Genomic DNA, 13,661 nt, shown 5'->3' on the forward strand with positions numbered 1-13,661 from the left:
ACAGAGGGCTGATTCCATCCCATCGTTACCACAGAGGACTCGTACCTGTGTGCGTTCAGAACACTCGGATGCTTAACTGGGAGCAACCAGGGTTCGAAAATCTTTCCCCGCTTGTCAGAGAAGCAGCTGTTTTTTTAGCCGTGTGGTAAATAGAACATCTAAAGGTGTTTTGACCCCTTTTAACTGGAAATAAAATGTTTATAGATTGCTGCGTTTCTAACTTGATGTTATGTCCAGTTTTCCTTATAAGGGTACTAAAAACAAACCCCATCTGTCTTATCTGAGCCTGATTGAGATCTCTGTAACAGTATGTAGACCACCAGCACTGCCTCCATCTGCTAACTTCCACATGAACACATTCAGGAAAGGGTTACTTACAGATCACTGTCTTTGGTTCCCTGTTCCCCCACATCTGCTGTGCAGCAGCTCCTGGAGGCAAGAAGACAATAAACAGGTCAGTAACCTGGCTGCTTTCTGCTTTCTGTTAGGGACAGTACTAAAAAGTAGATAATTTTTGCAACAGGACAAAAATTTTGCTAGAAAATCAAACCAAGGTGATGCATTTTCGTAAGACAGCTTTATGATTGAGGAAGTCCTCTGGAGATAAGACTGGGAAACTTTTCTCTGATCCCTTTTTTTGATCCCCTTGATATTCCAGAAATAAACACCATCACTGATAAACTAAAAACACCTTCTGCAGGCCATTACATTATTCCTGCCTTTCTTATCAAACAGTAAAATATTTTCTTTTGAAATCACATCATTACATTGTTCTTTATCTCCTTTTAAAATATGTGAATGTATCAAATCATATCAAAGATCAGAGCATATGTTCCATATTTTTGAATAACTACAGGCCTATATCTATTCTTATGTTTACAAAATGGATCTCCATCACCGTGGTTATGATTCTTTATGACCATCGATATGGTTTTATGAAGAATCGCTCCACATATATGGCCTCTCAAAGGTCAAAGGTTTCATCCTGCAGTTCAAACTGTGACTGTTAGGCTGTAGGTATGTTTCTGTGCTGATCTGCGATGGAACGGTGACCCATCTAGTGTGGATCCTACCTTGTAGCCATAGACTGCTGGGGATATGTACATAGCTATTTTTGCACAGGCAGGAATTTGTTTGATTAAAGGGTTTTAATGCTAACAGAGCTAAGATATTTAATGGAGTTTGTCAGGGCTCCAGTATTGGTTCTGGTTTACATGAGTTATTTATTCAGTACTTCCAGTGTGCCATCTCCATTTCTGTTTGCTGATGATGCTACCCGGTTTTTCTTACCCTGCTGTGTCTGAGCCCTCCCCCCACATCCCCCACCCCAGCAGAGCCGTAAACACACCGGCTTGTAGGCAGTGCCACGGATTCACCAAATATCAATGATAAACTTTACCTTAATAAACACCTGCACCGCGGCAACGTTTTCTAGAATGACAGTGCGTGCCTTGTGGGGGAGGGGCCTGAGCAGTCTGTACACGAGCGTGATTGACACTGCTAAGTAGGGGTGGGTATTGCCAAAGAAGTCACAATTCCATTCGAATCACGATTCACAGGCCACGATACGATTCTATCACGATGCATCACGATACTTGAATTATTAGGATTTTCACTGAACACTATTAGAAAAAAATACAGCCATTACCAGTGGCTGACTGGCTGAGTATGATCTGGGTAGTGTCTTCCAATTGTTTTTTTTTTTTTTTACCAAAATGCTTCCAAACATCGGATTTGAAATGTGATGGAGCCGGACGAATTTCTCAATCTCCTCCATGTTTTGTTTTTGAATGACTCGGCGCAGTATCCCGCGGCCGGAAATGCTTGTGACACAAGGCAGCGTGCGTCAACACATCCGCAGCGACATCTACTGGACTGGAAGTTGTATTACACTTGTTTTTGGCTGATGTTCTCAAACCATTCATGCAATTTTATTTATTCATTTTTTTTAATTAATAATCGATACTTGGCGTCAAGAATCGATGCAGTAGATCACGAAAATTAGAATCACGATGCATCATCATGACGATTATTTTGCGCACCCCTACTGCTAAGACTTTTCTCCTGGCTTTGATTGGTTAATTTCTGCCGATGGTATTGCGACCTCTAGGGGGAGCCAGAGGGGCTTGATATTTTTCACAGATTATCAGCCTCATATCGTAAACATGTAAACATTAGAAGTCTACAAATGTTACCCACTGGTACTTTACTCGACTTAATCCGTGATCATTTGGTTTCTTAGGTCTTTCCCTCAGAATATCTGAACGGACAAATGATCTGTCCAACAGGTCATTGGTGAGAAAGCTGCAATGCTGGGAAATGTGGTGTGATTTAGAGCTGCTTAGTTCAAGCATTTACTGTATGCAAATGGTGCTATACTGCCAGGGGCGGATTTAGGATATTTAGGGCCCTAAGTGGAGAAAAGCAGGGGAAAACACATAAAACACTCCCATTCTACAGATAGAGAAATGTTAATAGAATAGACATCCATTATCTGTTCTAGGTTGTGTCCCTCTCTTCTTGTCCCTTTTCTTCTTGTTTTCCTCTCTATGTTTTGTACTCAGCTGACTTTTCATGCTGTCTCTAAAGGAATGAAAGATTTTTTCCAAGCACTAAGCTCACTTAGCTGATTGCTCCTTCCTGTGTTTCCAAAAAGGCCAAAGTAAATAACCCAGTCCTTCTTTTCACTGTAGACAAGCCATGATCTGCTTATGTGTTCTCCATTTTTCATTTGGATGAAATAATAGCTGCATGAATCATGACAGCAGACAAGATAGAGGAGAGCAGGAGGCGGGGCTACCAATCTACTCGCTCTGGAGAGCAGAGTTCGCTGCTTTTAGATGTTGTCTCCAAAGTCTCCAGTAGCAGAAAAAAGTCTCTAGATTTGGCGCTAGGAGCTTTTTAGAAATCAAAGTGCTAGAGGGGTCTGAAAAGTGGCTAAATATAGGGACAAGTGCTTGGTGACCTAGGTGCCCTAGGTCCCCCCCCCCTGTATACAGCGAATATGGACGGAAATCTCTGAGGAGAGTTCATGACACCTTACTGAATTGGTGCCATGAAGAATTAGGGCAGTTCTGAAGGCAAAAGTGGGTCAGACCTGGCATTACAGTAGCAAGGTGCATTTTCTGTGCTGTTGCAGCATCGGTGTTTGGGCAGTGATACTGAATTACTGTAAGGTGGAATCATTTTGTGCCCAGCACTCAGAGCATGTAAGTGAACACAGTAATGCAGTGCAGGAGGTCATGGTTGGGATGCTAAAGACTGATGGGAGAACTAAGCTTCCCTCCATAAGCAGAGCTCAGCTGATGCCTAGAAAATGCCACTGGAAGCACAATACTGTCACTGTCACCTGCAAATATACAAAGACACTACAGGTTAGTTTAGACTGTCAGTCACACCGCATGTAGAGTATGTCCAATATCACATACAGTCTAATCTGGTTTCTAAACAGTCAGGGTTGGGAGCTTGGAAGAGACATAAAAGGCGCTGGGAGGGAGGGGTTCATCCTGAGTGTAAGCTCAGCTGTGATGTAACTGTGGATGATGGCGGTGCCGCAGTCACTTTATCGTTTGAGGCAATATCCTCAGACAACCTCAGCCTCTCTTTCCTCTCCTGGCTTCTCATTGGTGCCATCTCTTCCACACCCAGCACCATCTCTCTCCGCCTTGCAGGCTCCTCGTCTTTGCTGTCATCCTGGTCATGCATCACTGCCTCCGCTCTGCATCCAGCCCAGCATCCCTCGCCAGCAGCAGCTCTTCCGCATAATGTGTCGGTGTGAAACGTGTTTGCTGCCAAACGTTCCCCCCCTCTCCTAAGGCTGCATATTGGATGAAGAAGCACATTTCTAATCACCCCCAATGTGTTTAGCTCTGTGTATTTGAAGCCTCCCCACACATCATCAGAACCTTTGTCCTTTTCCGTGTCCTCTGCTCCGCTCATCATCCTGGTCTCTCACTAAACTGGACCATGTCGTTCCGTCTAAGTCCGTAATAATGGCAGATCATTCAAACATCCTTTTGTATTCTGTATATTTCTGCCTCTGCTCTTTGTGGCATCTCCTCTCCTCCACTTGCTCGTCTCTCTGACTGATGGAGGGTGGGGTAATCTGCACCCGTTGCCATGACACCAGACAGCCCTTGCTTGGCGAAGGCACGTAGCTTCCTCTCCGCTCTATTTCCCTGGAGCCCTCGGCTCGGGAGCGTGTGTGCATCTGCGTCCGTGCGTGCGGGCGTGCTTCCGCACGTGCTCGGATCTGGCAGACTAAACGGGTTTCAGGGCAGCATAGATTTATTTGCTGCCTCAACATGTTGACTAAAGCAGGTTGGGGACAAGAAAACAAACAGTCCATCCACCAAGTCAAATAAAGACTTCATGTTTCAATCCAAATATTCATGGAAAAAGATTTCTATGAATCGCAGGCATGTATCCGACAGAATGCCGGGAACGCTCTGGGATCCGTTGCACTTTGGGCAGCAGATACTCGTATCATATGCTGACCACAAATCATATGGTACGCACCATTTCGTTTCCCAATGCAGAGGTTTTTCTTCTTTTTTTCAGGCGCGCTGTTAAGCTGTCTCATTCTGAAACCCTAAACTGCAGGAGGATATTTTTTCAGTCAACACACAGCCCTCATTGTCGCCCCTAACACTTTTTGGCTCTTAGTTAACATCATCATTTTTATTATAATAAATTATGTCTAGGCAACGCAGATAATAAAAACCTATGGAGATATTTGTAAAAGAAAACTCTCTACATAGAGGTGCTTTTGTTTCTTCTAACTTTCCTCCAAGTTCTTAAGAAGTAATAGAGAGGGGGAGGAGGAATGGGGGAAAGAATCTGAGGGGATAGGGTGCTTCTGTAACGCACACATGTTTGTGGGAACAGCTAAGATGATTATCCTTAGAGGCAAATATATCATTTTATGACATATATTTTTTTCATTCTCAGTTGTTAACATGTACAGTACGTCTATAAAGTTCCCATGACGTCCCTATCTATTGTGTCTTTTCTAACCATTGAATACAGGGGGGGGATTTACCATTAGGCAATAGTAGGCAATTCCCTAGGGCCCCAAGTTCCTGGGTGCCAATAAAACTGTTTATTTATGGTTAATACATCTATTCCTTATTTGTGCACATTAATTATGTCTTTGAGAAAAAATGATTTCACTTAAATGCCATCAGAACGCATATAATAGCGCTTCTCAGCCCCCCCCCCAAGCAAACCATTTGAAAACAAACCATGCAAAGAGCAGTGTTGCCAACTTAGCGCTTTAGTCGCTATATTTAGCCACTTTTCAGACCCCTCTAGCACTTTGATTTCTAAAAAGCTCCTAGCGCCAAATCTAGAGACTTTTTTCTGCTACTGGAGACTTTGGAGACAACATCTAAAAGCAGCGAACTCTGCTCTCCAGAGCGAGTAGATTGGTAACCCCGCCTCCTGCTCTCCTCTATCTTGTCTGCTGTCATGATTCATGCAGCTATTATTTCATCCAAATGAAAAATGGAGAACAGATAAGCAGATCATGGCTTGTCTACAGTGAAAAGAAGGACTGGGTTATTTACTTTGGCCTTTTTGGAAACACAGGAAGGAGCAATCAGCTAAGTGAGCTTAGTGCTTGGAGAAAATCTTTCATTCCTTTAGAGACAGCATGAAAAGTCAGCTGAGTACAAAACATAGAGAGGAAAACAAGAAGAGAGGGACAAGAAGAGAGGGACACAACCTAGAACAGATAATGGATGTCTATTCTATTAACATTTATCTATCTGGAGAATGGGGCTGTTTGATGTGTCTTCTCAAATTTGAGGGCCCAAAATTTCCTAAATCCGCCCCTTGATGAACAGAGTCTGGATGTAAAAACTGACCCCCAGAGAAAAGTTCCCAAACTCCGTCCTCGAGGGCCGCCGTCCTTCAGCAGCTCGTTCTGATGGTTGCAGTTCAGCAAAAGCCTGTTAATCAGCAGCCAGTGAAAATCAGCTGTACTGGAGCAGGAAACATCTAAAAGCTGCAGGACAGCGGCCCTCCAGGACCCACTTTGGGCAGACCTGATCTAATGTATGGCAGCCTGTGTGGCACATGTTCATCTTCTATTAGACACAGACTGAAGACTCCATTACTAACCTCTCATTGGGATTTTGTTCTTTTATGTTTTATTTTAATGCAAACTAAACAAAGTTCCAAACATTTCATATGCTTTAGAAGTTTGAGGTGTCTTCATTAAAGCTTCGTTCAGAGTTTGGTGGAAAAGTTAGAGCTCGATCCCTGCAGCGAAAAGCTGCTGCAATGCAATCACTTTTCCTCGTCTCTAAAGGCAATTACAGAGTTTTCAACCACTTTCCTCGCAGCTCTCAGAATCCCAATAAAAGTGTCCATGCCAGCTCCGATCCATCTATCTATCTCCAGACTCCAGCCTGGATGAATAATTTAGCAGGTTATATTTCCAGCCATCTGCTTCCCTCCCTCTATTCCTCCCTCTCTCCCTCCATCATTCTGCTAATTTCTCCTAGAAATCCCCTGGATCGGATTCTGGTTGTTCTTCAATCTGATGTGGGGATGGTTACAGGTTTTCACGGACAAGACCTTAATTATGTGCAGTGTTTTTCAGTAACACCCTGATCCTCCTGCTTAGAGAGCTGGCTGGAAACATTAGCTGGACTTTAATCATCGCTGTGAGTCTGTGTCGATTTATAGTCTGACAATCCTGCAGCTTTTAAGACTGCATAGCAGAACTGATGCTGTTACTGCAGGAAGGAAGCAAGGAAGGAAGGAAGGAAGGAAGGAAGGAAGGAAGGAATTATTTCTCTCTATCACCTGCATATTTCATTTCCAGCATCCAACATGTGTAACATTATCGGTCAGAGGCCAGCAGAGGTCAGCCAAGTTCCTCCTTCCTGCCAGCGTGTGACCAGCAGAGCAGTGTTGGACGCTCAGTAGTGCTTCATTAAAAGTGTTGGTACTCTGTCAAATCTTAATCAACTACAACTAAAAGTTGCTCAGTGACACTTTTACTAAGTTAAATTATTTACTACAACATTTACTAAGTGATAAGTTAAAATATTGAAGTTCAAAAGTACATGAATTAAAAAATGCTTAACCCTGTAATGCCAAATGTATCATATTTGATACATACAGTTTCTGAAATGTTTTGAGTCTGACACCTTTTGCATAATTTAATGGTAAAAACTTTGCTCAAAATTCTGTTGTACACAATCAGATATACCTGATAACAGCCAGTAGAAGACTACACAAAAAATAATCTTGACTCATCGCATAGTAATAAATTATTAATATCAAAAATGTATTTCTGTTTTTTCTTTTTACATATTTTGTTAAAAGGCCAAATAAGGACTTCAAACCAAAAAAAAGTAATTTTCTGGTTTGTTTTATTCTTGGATCGGGCTTTAAAGGGTTAAGTATTCAAAAATAGAAATACTTTTCTCTAATATCAGTACATTTCTATCCAATTTGCAGAGTTATTTTAAAGAAGCTTGTAAATTTCAGAAACCAGCTTCTATAGATTCTACACCACCTGGAAAAAACTTCGGCAAAAAAAATACCACAAAAAATAATGAGAGATATTTTGATTAATTCTTATTTAAAAACAAACCAAACAGAAAACAGGAAAGTCTTGATTCTCCTCACACTTTCACTACCGAATAGAGATTTAAGGTTCAATCTAAGCTACAGCTCTAATCTGAGAACTCAACAACTAACACCTTAATAAAAAATACAAAATACTACAAATATCTGACCTGAGTTTCTCACATCTATTGAACGTCATTAAATCTCTAAATCCTATATCAGAGATCTGATTGTTCCTTATGTTCCTAACAGAGCACTTCGCTCTCAATCTGCAGGTTTACTAGTGGTTCCTAGAATTTCTAAAAGTAGAATGGGAGGCAGATCTTTTAGTTATCAGGCTCCTCTCCTGTGGAACCAACTACCAGTTTTAGTCCGTGAGGCAGACACCCTGTCTACTTTTAAGGCTAGGCTTAAAACTTTCCTTTTTGATAAAGCTTCTAGTTAGAGTGGCTCAGGTTATCCTGAGCTATCTCTATAGTTCTGCTGCTATAGGCTTAGACTGCTGGAGGACATAGGGACCCCTTTTTCATCATTCTGCTTCATTCTATCTCTATTCTCCCACTCTGCAGAATCTGTTAGTTCAATCTCTAACGTTCTGCTCTCTCTGCTTTTTCTCATAGTAGCTTCATCTGGTCTGTTCCTGTTTGGCTGTGACTCCATCCTGGAGAGAAATATCAGCTGTGCTGCTGCCATCAACACCTTTGTTTATAGATGCTGGAGATCCGCCTGTTTTCCAGTGTAGTCCTGTTTCTCTGACTGTGACTAACTGGATGTGCTCTCTTCATCCTCTGACATGGGAGCTGGCTCTGAGCTTGTCTGCCTGGCTGTGTGTTTCCTGGACGGGGCCGCCTGTGGAGCTGGTTGACAGTTGCCTTTTGTATCTATGCTTCTTTTTCTATGTCTGCTTCTGTCTCCTTGAACCCCAGTGGGCCTCAGCAGATGGCCGCTCACACTGAGCCTGGTTCTGCTGGAGGTTTCTTCCTGTTCAAAGGGAGTTTTTCCTCCCCACTGTCGCTACAAGCATGCTTAGTGTGAGGGATTGCTGAAGAGTCAATGAGTCGATGCAATCAGCTGGTTTTCCTTAGAAAACTTTGAATCAATCTGACTGGATGATCTGGTGAACTGGAAAGTGACCTGAGATGACGTGATGTGAATTGGAGCTACAGAAATAAACTGAATAGAAATGAATGGAATTAAATTACATTTCAAGAAAGAAAAACAGTGGATTAGATTAGAAAGCTAAGCTGAGCCAAAAGGAACATGGAACTAGCTTCTTTGAAATGGAGTGGAGGTTTGTACCCCCCCCCCCCCCCCCCAAAAAAAAAGAAAGAAAAATGACTCAAGTAAAGGTAATCAAAAGAACTACTTAAGTAACTGTCACCAAATCTGAATAACTTAGCAAGAATCAACAGCTTTCCTGAATGCTAGCTAACATTAAAGAAATAGTTATTCTAAAGGCAGACTGCAGTCATGGAGCCGAGGCTCGTCCGATTAAAACCTGAGCCTCTGAGGCCAAGAGGAGGGAATTAAACACTGTTTTTACTTTTTCTTAAAAGAACAAAACTAAAATTACAGAACTAACTTAATTTTAAAAAATTATTGTTAAATTAAAACAACTGAGTAAATCATAACAATAATCAAATGTTATTTTAATGGAACCCGACACTGATGCACAGCCTATGAACTCAGCTCGATGTTTCATGTTGATAAAGGAAAACACGCCTCGATAAAGATTTGTCAGATAATTATAAAACAAAACTGTAAAAAAAATAAAATCTTTGCATCTTAGTCCGTTTATAAAATTATTTTTTTTTGCATAACTAAATCTGAAATTAAATATCCTGGCATATTCTCAGCTGCTGGTGGGCTGGGTCGACACAGACGGGCTCTCTTGTCTCTTGTGACGATATAATCTATTCCTGCTGCTACATTCAAATGCTGCAAGAATTCACTGTAATTAACAAAAATATGTTAGTTTGTTTTTCTATCTGAGCTGACAGCATGTGGCTAAGCTCCATCAATTCTGCTGCTTTTGCTTTTAATTCACATCGAGTTGGTCTGGGCATGTTTTTTTATACTGTGTATTTGCAGCGGATATTGTTTTATATTTTGAAAAACGATGGTGTCTTGAACTGAACTTGGCCGAATGTTTCAAGTCCAACAATATGACAGAGTCTGGAGCTTTCCACCCCTGCTATAGATGGTTAAATGATGCTAAGTCACAGGGAAACATTTAGATTTACTATTCAGGAAAAGTCGCTCATATTCAGAATCCAAACGTCTGAAAGTTCTTTAAATCTGAAATGATTCCATCCTGTTCAATAAATGATCAGTGTTTTTAATTCAGAGTAATTTTCATGTGAATGTGCTTTACTGGAGGCATCCATGTTTGTCAAAGAACACTACTGCCACCTACTGGTTAGTGACATTGTCACGGTGCGGTATCGGCTGTTGATCAAGTCCCAGTGCTGTATCTGGTGTTTGTCACAACGCGCTATTATCCAAGTCATCTTGAAAACATTATGGAGCCCAGGCGGAAGTTCAACTGAATAAACTGATTCTCGCCTTCGTCCGCCTCCGACACCAGCTAATGAGCTTTAAGCCACACCTCCACGAAAGCCCAATCAGCATCCAGAGTTCATCTTAAAAGGTCTCCAATCCACATCTGCGTCTGCTACCCAAAGCGCAGGCGGTGGTTGCGCTATATCTGACATCGTTTCAGATTACTCCGCTTCATCCCCCCTCCGTGTCTTATCTCAACCGGTCCGGCAGAAGACTGCTATGTCGAGCCTGGTTCTGCCAGAGGTTTCTTCCCAACGGGGAGTTTTCCTCTCCACTGTCGCCTTATGCTTGCTCATCATGGACAGGTTCTCTCAACCTGTATTTATCCAACTGGACTTCCATCTTCCAGGTCCCTGAGTGAAGCTCTAGTATCAGCTGACCCAGTCCAACAAATCTGCAACAACTCTGTGATGCTATGGCAAAAATATCCACTTAGAAGCCAAAGAAGCCATCAGCTAACGCCTTTCACATGTTTACTGTGTGGAAACTACCAACAGTTCAGCCATTTGCTTTAGTTTAATTAAGGCTCTTAATCTCCAATAACAGTAAACGGACCAAAGCATTGATTAGAACCATGCTGTAATTCAGGAGGGAAATCCTCCCTTTAGAGAAATAAAACACTATTTGTAGGACAGATAGATGTTTTATCTGCCTGCTGATACACAGGTGACCATTTCTGTGCCGTGCATCACATCCACTGACTCCTGGAAATCATGAGACCCTGCAGGGATGATAGGGAAGAGAGGAGGGATTGAGGGGAAATGAATAATATAATGATTGACCTTTATAAAGCTTTAAATTGATTTGTTAAAGTAATGCTTTGGAGGCAAAGGAGCAAAAGAGTTTTCTGAAGTAAACGAACAAATTACATATGGTTTGTTTTATTGCATACAACCCTTCCCTAGTTATTAACAAAGTAATATGCAGGTGGAAAGATAACTTAAGCCGGGCATTATTGCGATTTTTTCAATCGTTGCATGCAGCTACAGCTCAAACTGTACGATGAAACCGCAGGGTTTAAAAGTTCAGTTTGTTCTCACGGTGTGCGACCCGACAGTCTGATGTGATCTACCTGCTCACACTGTACATCTAAAAACCACGTCGGACTCAGGGATGGCGCTGGTCGAGTCGCCAACTTGAAGAAGAACTCCCTTGTTTGCTCATGCTCAGCGCTCCAGGTTCTGCTAATCAGCTGATAGCTCTGCTTCAACAGCAGGATTTACCCTCCAACACCTAAGGACGGCCGACTGAATTTCAATCATGTTTGATTTTCTCCCGATCTTAAGATTCCTGATGGGGAGGCGGTCGTTAGAGGCTGATCGCCGCTCGCTAACCCCTGTACACTTCACGACAAAGGACCCGCGATCAGGCTGAAAGTTGGCCGGATTGAGAAAATTCTTGCACGACTGGAGAATCATCCCGAAAAGGGCAAAAAATAGGATTTGAAGGAAACCCGACTTTTGAAGAAATTTTGACGCCTATCCCTGAGCCTTTGTCAATTCTGTTGCTTCACACCAGAGCAGAGAGAACAGTCGAACCTAAGCTAAGTCTCCTTAGCCGGAGAGACCATACAACCACTACACTAATGCATGGACCAGCACAGGAGAGTCGGTAACTCTGGAGAAGATTCAAAGGGACACTCACACCTCAAGAAGGTCCAAATGTTTAGATTTTGAGCAGAGAGGACAGATGATTTGGAAGAGGGATGGAGGAAGCCATCTTTTTGAAAAGAGAAAATCCATCATTGAACAGAGGGCGGGGATTACGGATTCAGCTTCCAAGCATTTAATGTCAAACGGTGGTTTCACATTGAATCAATCTGTGTTCTAATCACATAAACATTAATGGCAGAGACATAGACAGGTATGGGGCATTGCAGGCTAACAAAGAAGTCAAACGACCCCCATTCCAAAGGGGGGGACCCGTTCATCCGTTTCTATTTGCATCTTTTCTAAACTAAAACCAGGCTTTGTTGGGCTGCTGGATAAAACCTGGAACTAAACGCTATTTCTGACATTTTGGATTGAAAAATCTTCCTGGGTGGAAGAGAAACGTCTTCAAACTTGGAAACAAAGTCCAGTGGATTGATTTATTTCAGTTTTTTGGAATGATAAGAAAACTTTGAAAGCCCAGTCATAAGCTGTTGTTTGCACTTTATTTCAGTTAGGTTTACATTTTATTCTATCAACTCCAAACTTCTGGATCATCTGGATATTAGATGGACCTTAGAACTCGATTTGGATCAAGCTGAAATCTAAAGTCGGGACCTGATTACATAGGCTACGTTCACACTGCAGCCTGAAGTGACCCAAATCCGATTTTTTGGCCCTTATGTGACCTGGATCCTATCTTCTCATGGCTGTCTGAACAACACAGATCTGATTTTTTCCAATCCAACCCAGGCCACTTGGCTCTGTGGTCCTGAATCCGATATGAATCTGATCTTTTCAAATGCGACCTCTGTCTGATCGGCCAGGTCGCATTCATCCAATGTGAACACTATTAATACTCAACAAAGGTCATGCTGATGAAGATTCTCAGTCATCCAGCTCATAGTCATTCCAAAAAATATCCACTGGACTTGGTTTCCAAGATTTGAAGACGTTTCGCCACCTCTCTGGGAAGCTTTCTCAATTCAAATGTCACTATTCTGAGACTTGCTATGAAGAAGCGGCAAGAAAAACAACAACCATGGCGGATGATGATGCAGAGAGCAGCTTTTATGTTTAACCACATTGAAAAAATCTAGTTTTTATGGTTGGGAAAGATCGCTAAATGCGCTCCAGCGCTACAATCTATGTTTATTTCCGTAAACACAGAGCACGCTCGCTATATGTGATGTCATTGCTTCCTCTACTGTGCATGCGGGACAATTACATCTTTTGACTGCAGTTCACACAGGAGATCACATACAAGCAGTGATGGGACTAACGCCGTTACCTTGTTATAGTAACTAGTAATCTAACTAATTACTTTGACTGTAAATATAACGCTGTTACCATTGCAGACACCCCGTTACTGCACGTTACTCAAGTCGCACAATGAACCTTTTTTCATGATAGGACTCGTGTGCGCCTTGTCATGAGAGAGGGGAGGATGTGATTGGCTGATGTATAGTGAGATTCCGTCTGTCAGTTGGGTAGGTGGGTGTTTCTGCTGGCGGGTGTTAACGTACAGCAAACACAGAGAGATGGAGAGTGAGGAGGACTCCAGCAGCAAAACAGCGTTTTCCTGATGGAAATACCGGTGCAGCGCAGGTGGCACGATTCACCGCGCAAGCGACAGGAAACACGCATGCTCGCTAAAGGCGCGCAACAGTCGCCCTGTGCTCGCGCCACAGGAGAACTATGGAGAGCGTGAATGATCAAATGATAGCCTAGATGGAAAAAGGAAGAAATCTGGATGGATGGATGGATGGATGGATGGATGGATGGATGGATGGATGGATGGATGGATGATGGATGGATGATGGATGGATGGATGATGGATGGATGGATGGACGGATGGATGGATGG

At 42.4% G+C, this 13,661-nt stretch overlaps 1 long non-coding RNA gene across 1 annotated transcript in view; it reads right to left on the minus strand.

The window, feature by feature from the left end:
* Positions 1-374: 374 nt before the first annotated feature.
* Positions 375-13,661, minus strand: part of LOC119785501 — a 50,638-nt gene continuing 37,351 nt past the window's right edge. Inside the window, exon 3 of the long non-coding RNA XR_005281044.1 lies at positions 375-429. This is a non-coding gene — a long non-coding RNA (uncharacterized LOC119785501). The remainder of the gene's footprint in view (positions 430-13,661) is intronic.

This window comes from Cyprinodon tularosa, unplaced genomic scaffold (genome assembly GCF_016077235.1).
Source record: "Cyprinodon tularosa strain WSP-4 unplaced genomic scaffold, ASM1607723v1 ctg1068, whole genome shotgun sequence".
In the NCBI taxonomy this organism is placed as follows: domain Eukaryota; kingdom Metazoa; phylum Chordata; class Actinopteri; order Cyprinodontiformes; family Cyprinodontidae; genus Cyprinodon; species Cyprinodon tularosa.